The sequence below is a fragment of the Dipodomys spectabilis genome, unplaced genomic scaffold, assembly GCF_019054845.1.
Source record: "Dipodomys spectabilis isolate Male_0828 unplaced genomic scaffold, ASM1905484v1 ptg000307l, whole genome shotgun sequence".
Lineage (NCBI taxonomy): Eukaryota > Metazoa > Chordata > Mammalia > Rodentia > Heteromyidae > Dipodomys > Dipodomys spectabilis.
This window is the reverse complement of record NW_024870984.1, coordinates 2,360,191-2,372,601: the sequence shown is the minus strand read 5'-3', so window position 1 is coordinate 2,372,601 and position 12,411 is coordinate 2,360,191.

Below are 12,411 nucleotides of genomic sequence, written 5' to 3'. Positions count from 1 at the left end.
CATGCACTGTCTTGAAAGCACTGTCTGTGCTACCAAATCATTTTATTCAAAGCAATTTTCCTAGCTTGGTGCCTTTCATCATAGGGATTCTGGACCTTCACCGATAGAAATACATGCATACATATATGGGGAGACAGGGAGTTACTTTTTTTTTTGGCAGGTTGAGGGGTTGTATTATGAGCCTAGGCACATTTCCTGAGCTCCTTTTGCTCAAAGGTATCGCTCTGTCTTTGAGTCACAGCCACACTCATGGCAATTTTTTTTTATTTCTGGGATCCCAAAGAAATAACAGTGCTGTGGACTTTCTTGTCCTGGCTGAATTCAAACTGGCATTCTCTACCTCTCAGACTTATGAAGAGCTAGGATTACAGGCAGGCACAAATGACACCTGGCTTTCTTTTCTTCTTGTTCTTTTTTCATTGTGACAAACTGAAATCTTCACAGTGTCATTATAATGGTTTGCATTTTGAAGTAAACTACCCAGGCCTGGAGTTCGAATGCCAGGATTGCCTCCTACAAATGGAGGGAGATCTTGAGAAAATTTTCACTATTCATGTGAATGTTTAATGGAGTGTTATAAAAGTAATAATTATATTTGCAGTTAATTCATGATTCTCTTATACAATGCCACACAAAAAGTATTGGATTATGTCTTCCATTCTAGCACCACGGTGTGATAGTCCCAATTAAGGAATACTGACTACATTTACATTAATGCTTCAATAAGTATTCAACCATGATACTTCATTAAGTGGAGGTATAATTTAATAATAATTCATAATATATATAATTTAATATCCACACATAGTCTCTCTCTCATATATAGCCACTACACATCTATCGATCTATCTCTATATCAATCTCAATCTCTATATCTATATCTATATCTATCAACCACTACTATGGCTTGTTCTCAGGTCCTCAGAACTGGCTGGCAGCTCAGTTTGCAAAGGGCTTTTTCTCTACACTGACCTTTTCATGGAAAAAATAAGTGTAATAAATGTCATAGGGAATAAACCCATGTATGTAAATAGATCTCATATATGAATATTATTTATCAGTGCTGGGGCTTGAATTCAGGCCCTGGAGACTGGGCTGAAATTGTTGTATTCAATGATAGTGAGCTTCTTCTGCCCCACAGTGACACAGAATTTCCCAGGCCCTGAGTTCAAATTCCAGGTCTTCCAGAAAAATGGTGCAAATTCCAAGCCAGGGCCTTAATTTTTTTTGACCAGGCCTGGAGCTTGAACTCAGCTCGTGGCAACTCTGTCTCAACTTCTATCATCCTAGGCTGGGGTGCAGCCTCTGGACCCACAGCCCATCCTAAGACCCTATGACCCGAGTTCAAATCTTGGGACTCGGAAAAAAAAAAAAAAAGGAGAAGTGCTGGGAAGGTGGGTCAGTAATAGAGTGATTAGCTTGCATGCACAAGGCCCTGGGTTTGATTCCTCAGCACCACATAAGCAGAAAAAAGGTGGAGGTAGTGCTATGGCTCAAGTGGTAGAGCGATAGTCTTGAGCTGAATAGTTGATGGACAGCACCCAGATTCAGAGTTCTGGGCCCAATACCGAAAAAAAAAAAGAAGAACAAAGAGTGGGGGTGAAAAAGGAGAAGGATACAACTGAGAAGTTCCAGAAGGCGGTTTTACATAGTTTATTCCTTTGCATTGCAACCATCCTGGGTCTAAATGACAGGGCCCAGAAAGTGTACATGACCTTGTACTGCTGAAGTTTGGTGGAGTATCATGGAAGCCATAGCCAAAACCAGCAACCTAGGCCCGGGGTGCGAATCTCTGGACTGCCACCTACGAATGGTGGGAGATCCTAAGAAATACATTCCGATATACATCCATACGAATGGAATGTTGTAAAGTAACAATTACATTAGTAGTGTATGATTATATTATAAAATTATGCACAATAATTATAGTACACTGACTACTTTTCAATTAATACTTTGTTATGTATTCAACCACCATTCTTAAATAAAGGAAGGAATAATTTATCGATAAGTGGTAGTAATATAGTATATAAAATCAAACAATATACAGATATCCTTGTCTTGTTTTATACATACATGCATATATATATATATCTGTTTCTACATTTGTCATTCCTGGGGCTCAGGGGTAGAGTGCTTGCCTAGTACATACAAAGCCCTGGGTTCGATTCCTCTCTACTGTGTGCACAGAAATATCCAGAAGTCATGCTGTTACTCAAACAGCCGAGCACTAGCTTAGCATAAAAGCTTAGGGACTGTGTCTAGACTCTTACTCAAGACCCAGGAATGGCATAAAAAAAAGATAGACTGTTCTGACTGCAACTATATAAGGATAACACTGCAAATACCTCATCACAGAGCAAGCTGGGAGTCTGAAGCTGATGGTTGGCATCTAACCTGACTTAGCCAGAGGTTAACAGCTGCAACCCAGCACCATGGATCCAGAAATTGCTGGCTCACCCTTAGCTGCTCGGGGGATGAGATCAGACACTGGTAGGTTGAAAACTCAGCCCTGGCAGGAAGTCTGCCAGACTATAAGCTGTGCCTCAAAGTGGTAGAGATGTAGGCTTGAGGAAAAGATCTCAGGACAGTACCTCCAACCTATGAGAGCAATCCCCGAGGCTGATGACCCTATCCACAAAAAAGACCTTTCTAAACCGTTAGATGTGAACTTGTGTGGTTTGTGACATGTATCTGAAAGAATGGTGATACTGATGAAAGCACCCTAATTCTAATGACAGTTTGTGGGATACAGCTATGTGATGAGTCCTTCCAGGGGTGCTAGGTCGTTCATGGGGTACTGTGTGCTGAATCCTTCACAGGGTCCTATATACTGAGTCCTTCATGAGTTTTATTGGTTCATCTGGTCCTTATAAGAGCTACAGAAGTAAGATAATTGTGCAGAGGCTCATATATGTCCCCAAGGCAGGGCCGAATTTATGTGTACACCGAGCTCTAGTGACTTGTCTCCTGCAGACAATTGTTTTGGTTTAGTTTTCTCCATCATGAACCTTGAACTCAGAGCCTAGTTGCTGACTTTCTTCTTGGGCTCATGGCTAACGTTCTACCATGTGGAGCCTAGGACATCTTTGCAGGAAAGTGTCAAGGCTTAGGTGTCTTTAGCTGAGGTCTATCATCCTGCCTGCTCAGGATGCTGAAGATCTTGGTTCAAAATTATCCCAGATCATGGTCCAAAGCCAGCCTGGGCAGGAAATTCCTTGAGATGGTTATTTCCAATAAACTACCAGAAAGCCTAAAGGGGTGCTGTAGCTCAAGTGGTAGAGCACTACACATGAGCTGAAGAGGTCAGAGGCAGCACCCAGGCCGAGACTTCAACTCCTCCAACTTACAAGAAAAGAAAGAAAGAAACCAGAAGTGGAGCACTGGGAAATTTTCTTAGAGGTAGACTGCTTTGCATGTGTGAAACCCAGGGTTAAATTCACAGTACCACATCCCAAGGGAAAAAAAAGCCTGAAGTGGCTGTGTGGCTCAATTGGTAGAGTGCTGTCCTTGTACAGGAGAAAAACTCAGAGTGGTTAGGAACTGAGTTCAAGCACCATGACTGGTGTATGCACACATACACACACACACACACACACACACACACACACACACACACACACACACACACACGGAGGCACCGTTGCCAATAATGAATAATTTCATTAAGTTCAGCTCCCTAATTGTCTGCCAGAAGGACTCTTGAATTAGTGGTAGCAGTTTGTTTCAACACTGAAACATAGGCTTACAAAGACAGGATGAGTGCAGAGAACATTGCCTGCCACGGGAGATGGCACAAATGAAGACTTCCTGTCAAAACAGAGCACTGGGAGGAAAGATAGCTTGTGGTGTAGAGCACATGGACAGCAAAGATGACGCTGAGAGGGGGTTGAGTGGACAGAGCCTAATTTACTCTAGAGCACATGGGCAGCAAAGATGACACTGGGAAAGAGTAGAGTGAGCAGAGCCAAATTTACTGTAGAGCACGTGGGCAGCCAAGATGGCGCTGAGAGAGAGTAGATTGGGCAGAGCCCAATTGATCTTCCGATCAGTGCCTAACCAGCCCGTGAAGGCTCAGGTTAATGATAGGGGGTGACCTTGACAGTGATTGGTTCGTCTTCAACCCTTGCCATGCCACCCGCCCTTTTTGGCTTTAAAAAGGGCTGCTCTCTGTTAATAAAAGAGTTTTTCTTTTTTGTTTAATTTAATTTAATTTTTTTGTGAACATACTGTACAGAGGGGTTACAATTACATCGGCAGTATAATGCGTACATTTCTTATCAAGCATTGCAGCCACCTCTTTGTTTACCCTTCACATCCCTTCCTAGCCTCCGCCCCAATCTCCCCCCTCCCCCCCCCCCCCCGCACCAACGTTATAAAGCTCGTTTTCGACATGACAACTTTTACTTCTCATTGTTGCAACAGGTCCACCTGTAACCTTAAACGACTTGTTTTTCTCCATCTCCTCCACAAGTTATACTGACATCAAATATAGTGAAAACAGGAGTTATACTGTGGGGGAGGGACATACAAAGCAACAAAGAGATAATCTTATTAATGCATTAGAAACAAATGCATGAAAGAAAAAAAACATTAAAATACATATCTAAGGGTTCATTTTTCTAACATCATATTATCTGACCTTTTCTGCTTGACTCATACATATACTAGATATTGCAAATAAGGGAAACCATGGGACCTATGTTTCTTTGGGCCTGGCTTACTTCACTTAATATAATTTTTTCCAAGCCTTTCCATTTCGTAACAAATGGGGAAATGTCATTCTTTCTGATGGAGACATAGAATTCCATTGTGTATATATACCACATTTTCTTGATCCATTCATCTACTGAGGGGCATCTGAGTTGGTTCCATATCTTAGCTATGGTAAATAATGCTGCAATAAACATAGCTGTGCTGGTAGCTTTAGTGTGGTCTTGTTTGTAAACATTTGGCTAAATGCCCAAAAGTGGGATTGCTGGGTCATATGGGAGCTCTACGTGAAGTCTTTTGAGGAACCTCCATACTGCTTTCCAGAGTGGTTGAACAAGTTTACATTCCCACCAACAACGAAGTAAGGTTCCCTTCTGTCCACATCCCCTCCAGCATCTGTTGTTGTTAGAGTTCTTGATTTTAGCCATTCTAACTGGAGTGAGGTGGTATCTCAATGTTGTTTTGACTTGCATTTCTTTTATGCCTAGGGATGTTGAGCATTTCTTCATGTGTCTATTGGCCATCCTTCTTTCTTCTTCAGAGAAGTTTCTCTTCAAGTCGTTAGCCCACTTATTTATTGGGCAGTTGTTTCTTTGAAGATTTGTTGTTGGGGGATTTAATTTTTTGAGTTCCAAGTTTATTTTAGATATGAGACCCTTTTCTGTTGTATGGCTAGTGAAGATCTTCTCCCAATCCGTGGGCTTTCTGTTGATCTTGCTAGCTATGTCCTTTGCCATGCAGAAGCTCTGCAACTTCATGCAATCCCATTTGTCCAAACTTTCTTTGATTTGTTGTGTTTCCAGTCTCTATTCAGAAAACCCTCTTTGCAGATGACATGATCTTGTATTTAAAGAATCCCATAGACTCCACTCCCAAATTACTCAAGCTGATTCAAAACTTTGGCAAAGTAGCAGGGTATAAAATTAACCCCCCAAAATCAATGGCTTTTCTGTATGTCAACAATTAGAAAAGTGTGGCTGAAATTAGGAAAGCAACTCCATTTCTAATAGCCCCACAAAAAATAAAATACCTAGGAATTAACTTAACCTAAAATGTGAAGGACCTCTATGATGAAAACTTTAAAACCTTGAAAAAGAACTTAGAAAATAGCCAAACCTTCCCATGCTCCTGGATTGGAAAGATTAACATCGTGGAAATGGCAATACTTCCCAAGGATATCTACAAATTCATCGCAATACCTCTCAAAATTCCAACCTCATTCTTCAAGGAAATAGAAGAGGCAATCCAAAAATTTATATGGAACATAAAAGACCCCAAATAGCAAAAACGCTCCTCAACAGAAAGAACACTCCTGGAGGAATATCAATACCAAATTTCAAACTCTACTATAAAGCCATAGTAATCAAAACAGCTTGGTACTGGCATAAGAACAGATATCAGGACCAATGGAATAGAATTGAAACCCAGAAATGAACCTACAGACCTATAGCCAACTAATCTTCGGTAAGGGAGCTAAAACAATAGAATGGAAGAAAGACAGCCTCTTCAGTAAATGGTGCTGGCAAAATTGGTTAACTACTTGTAGAAAACTAAAGCTAGATCCTTATATATCACCCTGCACCAGAATCAACTCCAAATGGATCAAAGACCTCGAAATCAAAGCAGACACTCTGAAAACATTACAGGATGGAATAAAAGAGTTTTTCTACCTGCTGGATTTGGCTCCCCGCTGTGTCTGATTGTCTCCTGGGCTGAGGGAGGCTGGGGAACGGGCGAGCGCCACACTTACCTTTCCTAGGACCCCTTCTGTCTTTTGTGGGACGGACGAAGACCCAACATTGGGGTAATAAGAGGCCTTTTTCTCCTGACCTTCAGAGCCTGCCCACACATATCCTCACTAATTGCCCCACATGAATTGTTTGTTACAGAGCTGTACAGGAGTGTGGCTTTTTCTCTGCCTGTTCCAACAATGAGGCAGACTTTCTCCAGCAGCCTGGGGTATGAAGAACCCCTCAGGCTACACTGGGAACATTGAGGGGTGCCAAGGAACATGCACCATCTTGAAAGTACTCTCTGTGCTATGAAATCTTTCTATTCAAAGCAAATTTCTTATCTGGGTGCCTTTCTTCATAGAGAATCTGGATGTTCACCGATACAAATACATGGATACATTCACAGACACATGGAGCTACTGGCTCTTTTTTTGTGGCAATTCCTGAGGCTTGAACTGTGAGCCTAGACATTTTCCCTGAGCATCTTTTGCTTAAGGAAGCATTTTATTGTGTCTTAAACCATGATTACTCTAGGCTGGGTGCAGCTTTTACAGCCACAGATGATTCAGGTATCCTAGGACCCAAGTTCAACTCCCAGTTCTTGCAAAAAAACAAAAATAAAAAAAAAACAAAAAAAAACCCAAAAACCCCCATCAAACCAACAAAAACGGAGGAGGAAAAGACCAGGAAGTTTTATACAACAGTTTTACCTTTGATTCCTTCGTACTGTGACCCTCCTGGGTCTCAATTACTTGGCTTGAAAATTGTACATGACCTTGCATGGTCGCAGGCTGGAGGCTGTCAGTGAAGCCTGAGTCCAACCCAGAAACCTAGGCCCTGAGTTCAATCCCGGGACTGCACATGGCTGAAGATCTAGGAAACTTGTTCCTATCTATAGGAATACAAATACAATGTTTGAAATGTACTAATTAAATTACAAATTAGCTAGTCATTCCAGTATATGATTGTAAGCAATAAATATAGGTCATTGATTAATTAATACTTTATTAAGTCTCCTACTGTGATTAATTAATGGAGGTATAATTTTATACTAAATAATTGGTAATAATATAATATATAAAAATAAGATACAGACATCACTCAATAACTGGCCCGTACTGCGACCACGTGAGGCAGGACAGACTTGCTGAGTGGTACTAATTGGATGAAGGACCCGCTAAGTTCCCCATAGCAAGAGTGAGACAAAACCTGAGTGAGCTTCTACCTGATATTATAGACCAAGTCCAACAGAGTGTTCACCGCAAGTCACCAGCAGGGGACCTCCGAGATCAGTTTGTAAAGCTACTGGTTTCGGAAGGGATGAATGCAGACCACCACACAGCCTGCATGGGATTGAGAGAGTGTTCCCTGAGCACATGGGTGGTGGCCTCCCAGGATGTGGAACACAACAGCCTCAGGCCCAATCACTATCTTTACCTTTACAGGCTCAGACATCTGCAGGCTTTTACCCAGGCTCTGGCATCCCAGGGCCAAGGAACCCCAAGGCCATCAGTGAGAGGGACTTGTTTTAAATGCCCTCAGGAGGTCTCCTTTAAGAGGGACTGTTCAAAAAAATCCCCCCCTGCCCTCCACCCATTGCTAACCAGCCCGGGGGGTCCAAACCACTCCCTACACCCTGCCAAAGGTGCAGGAAGGGATACCATTGGAAAAAGGATTGTCGATCCAAATTTGATTTAGATAGGAAGCCTTTAAGCTAGGGGAGGGGCATCCTCCAACCCCGTTAGCTCAAGGAGGATCCCCCTCTGCTGTAAGGGCCAGGCAGCCTCATGACAGGACGACCCAGGCCCATTGGACCATCCCCCTGAGGGAAGGACTCCACCCTAAAATGAGTATTTTCATAGGTGTAAAGCAGTTTCACTGCCTAATTGATGTGAGGGCATATTGAACCATACTCAGGGAGGAGGAAGTTCCCTAGGACTGGAAGCTTGCACACGGGCCCCCGATATTGGGTGTAGGGGGCAAATCCCAGTCCAAAGATTCGGTCGCCCTTATGAAATGGACTAGCTTAGATGGAGAGCAGGGAAAGATATGCCCTTTAGTGACAAAAAACCTCACCGCCAATTTACTAGGGCAAGACATGCTAAGACAAATGGATGCTGTGGTCACTACAGACCATTGACCATCCTATGATGATATCCTGGATGGAGTAAAATCACAAAGACTTAAACAGGATCTAGAGGGAGTTAAGAAAAAGAATTTTTTAAATTTCATAAGTACAGAGAAAAACATAAGGAACCCACTTGGGTGCACCCCCAATCCTAAAGGCAATTGTCCCCCAAGTACCTCCCATTAGGTGGAAACCTAGAAGCCCTATTTGGGTGGAGCAGTGGCCATTGACCTAACCTAAACTTGTAGCACGCCACTTTTTGGTGGAGGAACAGATAAAACTTGGGCACATACTTCCTTCTGTGAGTCCTTGGAACGCACCTGTATATTTTTATCCGAAAAGCATCCGGGCTTAGTTCATGCTCCAAGATCTACATAAGGTAACTGAAAGGATAGAGCTAGTAGGAATTCCCTAAGAGGAATGCCCTGGACTCCCGCTTCAGAATATACCTTGGTTGTAATTGATATTAAAGATAGTTTTTTTTTTTTTTTGATCCCCTTGCATCTGGATGACTGCAAGAAATTTGCCTTCTCCATCCCTTCTCTTAATTTTTTCCCATCCTGATCGGGGGTTTGAATGGACGTTGCTGCCACAGGGAATGGCCAATAGCCTGGCCTTTTGCTAACAATACTTGGCCACACTTTTAGGGCCTGTGCTGGGTTCAGACACCTCCCTTGCCTATGCCTACATGGATGACATAATTCTGGGGCACCAAGACCTGGGCCGCCTGGAGGGCCTTCTAGCCCAGGTTCTCACCATATTAAAAAAGGGGGTTTTTACCATAGCCCTAAATAAAATTCAAATGGTACCTCCTTTTAAGGTGTTCGGATCCCACCTTACCTTGACTCAGGCCTGCCCCCTTAAGCCTTTGCTGGATATTCCAGCATCTCTGTCCCTAACCCAACTTCAAAGTCTTTTAGGGGAAATAAATTGGCTGTTTCCATGGGTTCCCATCCCTAAAATAGTCTTGTGCCCTTATTCACCCGACTAAAAGACAGGACACCCCAAGAAGTTATTATAATTACAAGCAGCCATCGGGCAATATTTTTACAGTTCCAAAGAGCCCTAGATGAACTTTCCCTGAAAAGGTATTCTATTCTTAAGACCATTTCCCTCTCGTTGTTTGCAGGTGTTACATTGATTTCTGCAGTTTTAAGTCAAAGGGGGGGAGCCATTAGAGTGGGTTCACACTCCCCTTGGGGGCACACCTCTCAGGTGTACTCTCAGGCAGACCAACTTGCCGATGCTATTGTCAAGGGAAGGACCCAATCCCAAAGGCATTATGGCCTTGACCCTCACTCCATTGTTTTTCCTTTTCGGATGGCAGACGTTGAGTGTTCACTTGAGCCAATGCTCAACTTACTCTCTCCCTGGAAGGGTTTCTAGGTCAAATTGACTGCCATTATGGGTCATCTAAATGGACCGTCATGTTATGGTGACTTCCCCTCATAATGCCTTCTCTATTTTCTCCTACACCTATTCCTGGCGCTTTCCATGTTTTTACTGATGGAGGTAAAACAGGCTCTGCGTATGCAGCCTTTGAGGAGGAGCAAAAGACCCCAAGCCAACAAAGATTTCAACCTTGTCAAGGGTCAGCACAATAAAAAGAAATGTTTGCTGTAATTATGGTCCTTCGGGACATTCAAAAACCCCTTGATTTGTATTCTGATAGTTTATATGATTAACTTGCTCCCTCATATTCCCCAGGCACATATTAAGCTGGATGGAAACCCTGTTTTCCCATTTTGGACACCCTTAATTGCCTATTAGATGAACGGGGAGCCCCTATTCATATTCAACATTTGAGAGGGCATTCAAAACTTCCTGGGTTTTTATCCATGGGCAATAATTGGACAGACCAGTTAGCTACTGGCCCACAAGCTTTAATGTTACAAGAGGCCACCCGTTTACATGATTTAACCCACAATAATTGGAGAGGTTTTCAACATAGATTTCCTCAGATTCCTGTAAAGGACCTCAAAAGGATAGTACATACCCGTAAAACATGCCAGCCCTTCTTAAAAGAACCACCAGGGGTAAATCCCAGAGGCCTCAAACCCAATGTCCTCTGGCAAACTGATGTGACTCACTTTCCAGCCTTTGGTAAGCTTAAATATATATTTGTTTCTATAGATACCTATTCAGGAGCATGTTGGGCTACAGCACATACAGGAGAAAGAACTAAACATTCAGAAGCACATTTTCTTCAATGCTTTGCTACCTTGGGTCTACTAGCACAAGTTAAAACTATAATGGACATTGTTTTGTTAGTAAAGCAATGTCATAGTTCTTTGACAGATGGCATATTACTCATACAGAAATCCCTATAATCTCCAAGGCCAAGCAATTATAGAAATAAGTGGGAGTTAACCCCCATATATAGTTACAGATAGCTTTCTTTACCATTAACATTTTAAATTTTTCAAAAGGGGCAATTGAATCCAGGTTTTAGAAGCACTGGGGACAACTAAATCCTAAGCCCCAAGTGAAAGTCAGGTGGAAGGACCCCCTGACACAACAATGGAGCAGACCTGACCCCCTAGTTACCATGGGCAGGGGATTCAGATATGTTTTTCCCATAGGAGAGACAGCCCCCATTTGGATCCCAGCCAGGAACTTTAAGTTTTACCCATTTCTTCTGTACAGGAAGAAGCCCAAGGATAAACTAACCAACAAGGAAAGTAAAATGGCTATGCTGGTCGAGGCTTGTGTTTAAAAGAGGGAAAGCTAAAAAGATAATTACTGACCATCTCCAAGAACAATCAGCCCTTGAGAAGCTCTTGCGTTCTTTAACAATTGCAGATGGTGATACTCCAGCTGTTGGCTGTCCTGACTCTCCTAGTCCTGGCAATGGCGCTAGGGAATCCACATCAACCTCAATGACTGACCTGGGCAGTGATCAAATGGAGAAATCATCAACAGCACCAATAGAGAAGCTGTCCCTTCGACCTGGTGGCCTGGGCTTCATTTTGACATCTTTGACCTGGCTAGAGGATCCTGGGATGTTAGAGATTGAGACCCCCTTTACCAAGGATGGCCTGAGTGTGGGGGCCCACGAGGATGCACTGTGCCTCATGTGTGGTACCCCCAATATCCAGGCTGCTCCTATGCTTTAAAGAGGTCAACCTTATAAGATAGTGACTTTATATATGTCCCAGAAGTAATCGAACTGCTTCGGACATTTCTAACTATGGTAGGGCTGACGTTTATTAACTTTACTGAGGAGGGAAAAAGGATAACTAACTGGGAGATGAGCAGGATGTGGGGGTTGCGGTTATATCGAAAAGGGTAGAGCCCAAGAGATCCAATGCATGGCTCTCCGTGTCTATTATGATAAGCTCAGTACTGAAGATTACTCCATATTTTAGGTGAACCACGGAAAGAGGAGGTGCCAATTGGGCGAACCTCATAAGAGGTGCCCTGACCTGAACCTCAGCAAAGAGGTGGGTTTGCCATTATGAAAGGGGGAATCTGTAGGGCACATGGACAGCAAAGGTGGCGCTGAGAGGCAGTTGAGTGGGCAGAGTCGGAGTTGTTTATGTTAAAATCTGACTGTGTACCACAACCAGGCAAAGTGACATCTGTAGTTGAATAGCTAGAAAGACAGCAGAGAAAGTCGAGAAAGCTTAGGTGCATGATAGGGTGACCTCTACAGTGATTGGTTGGTTCCTTTTCTTCCCCTTCCATGCCACGCGGTTTTTTGCTTTAAAAACTGCTTGCTACATGGTGATAAACGAGTTCCTGCTTGACTTGACTCCCTGCTGCATCTGACTGTGCCCGGGGATACGGGAGGCTGGCGAATGGGCTAGCAGCACACTTACCTTTCCATGGACCCCA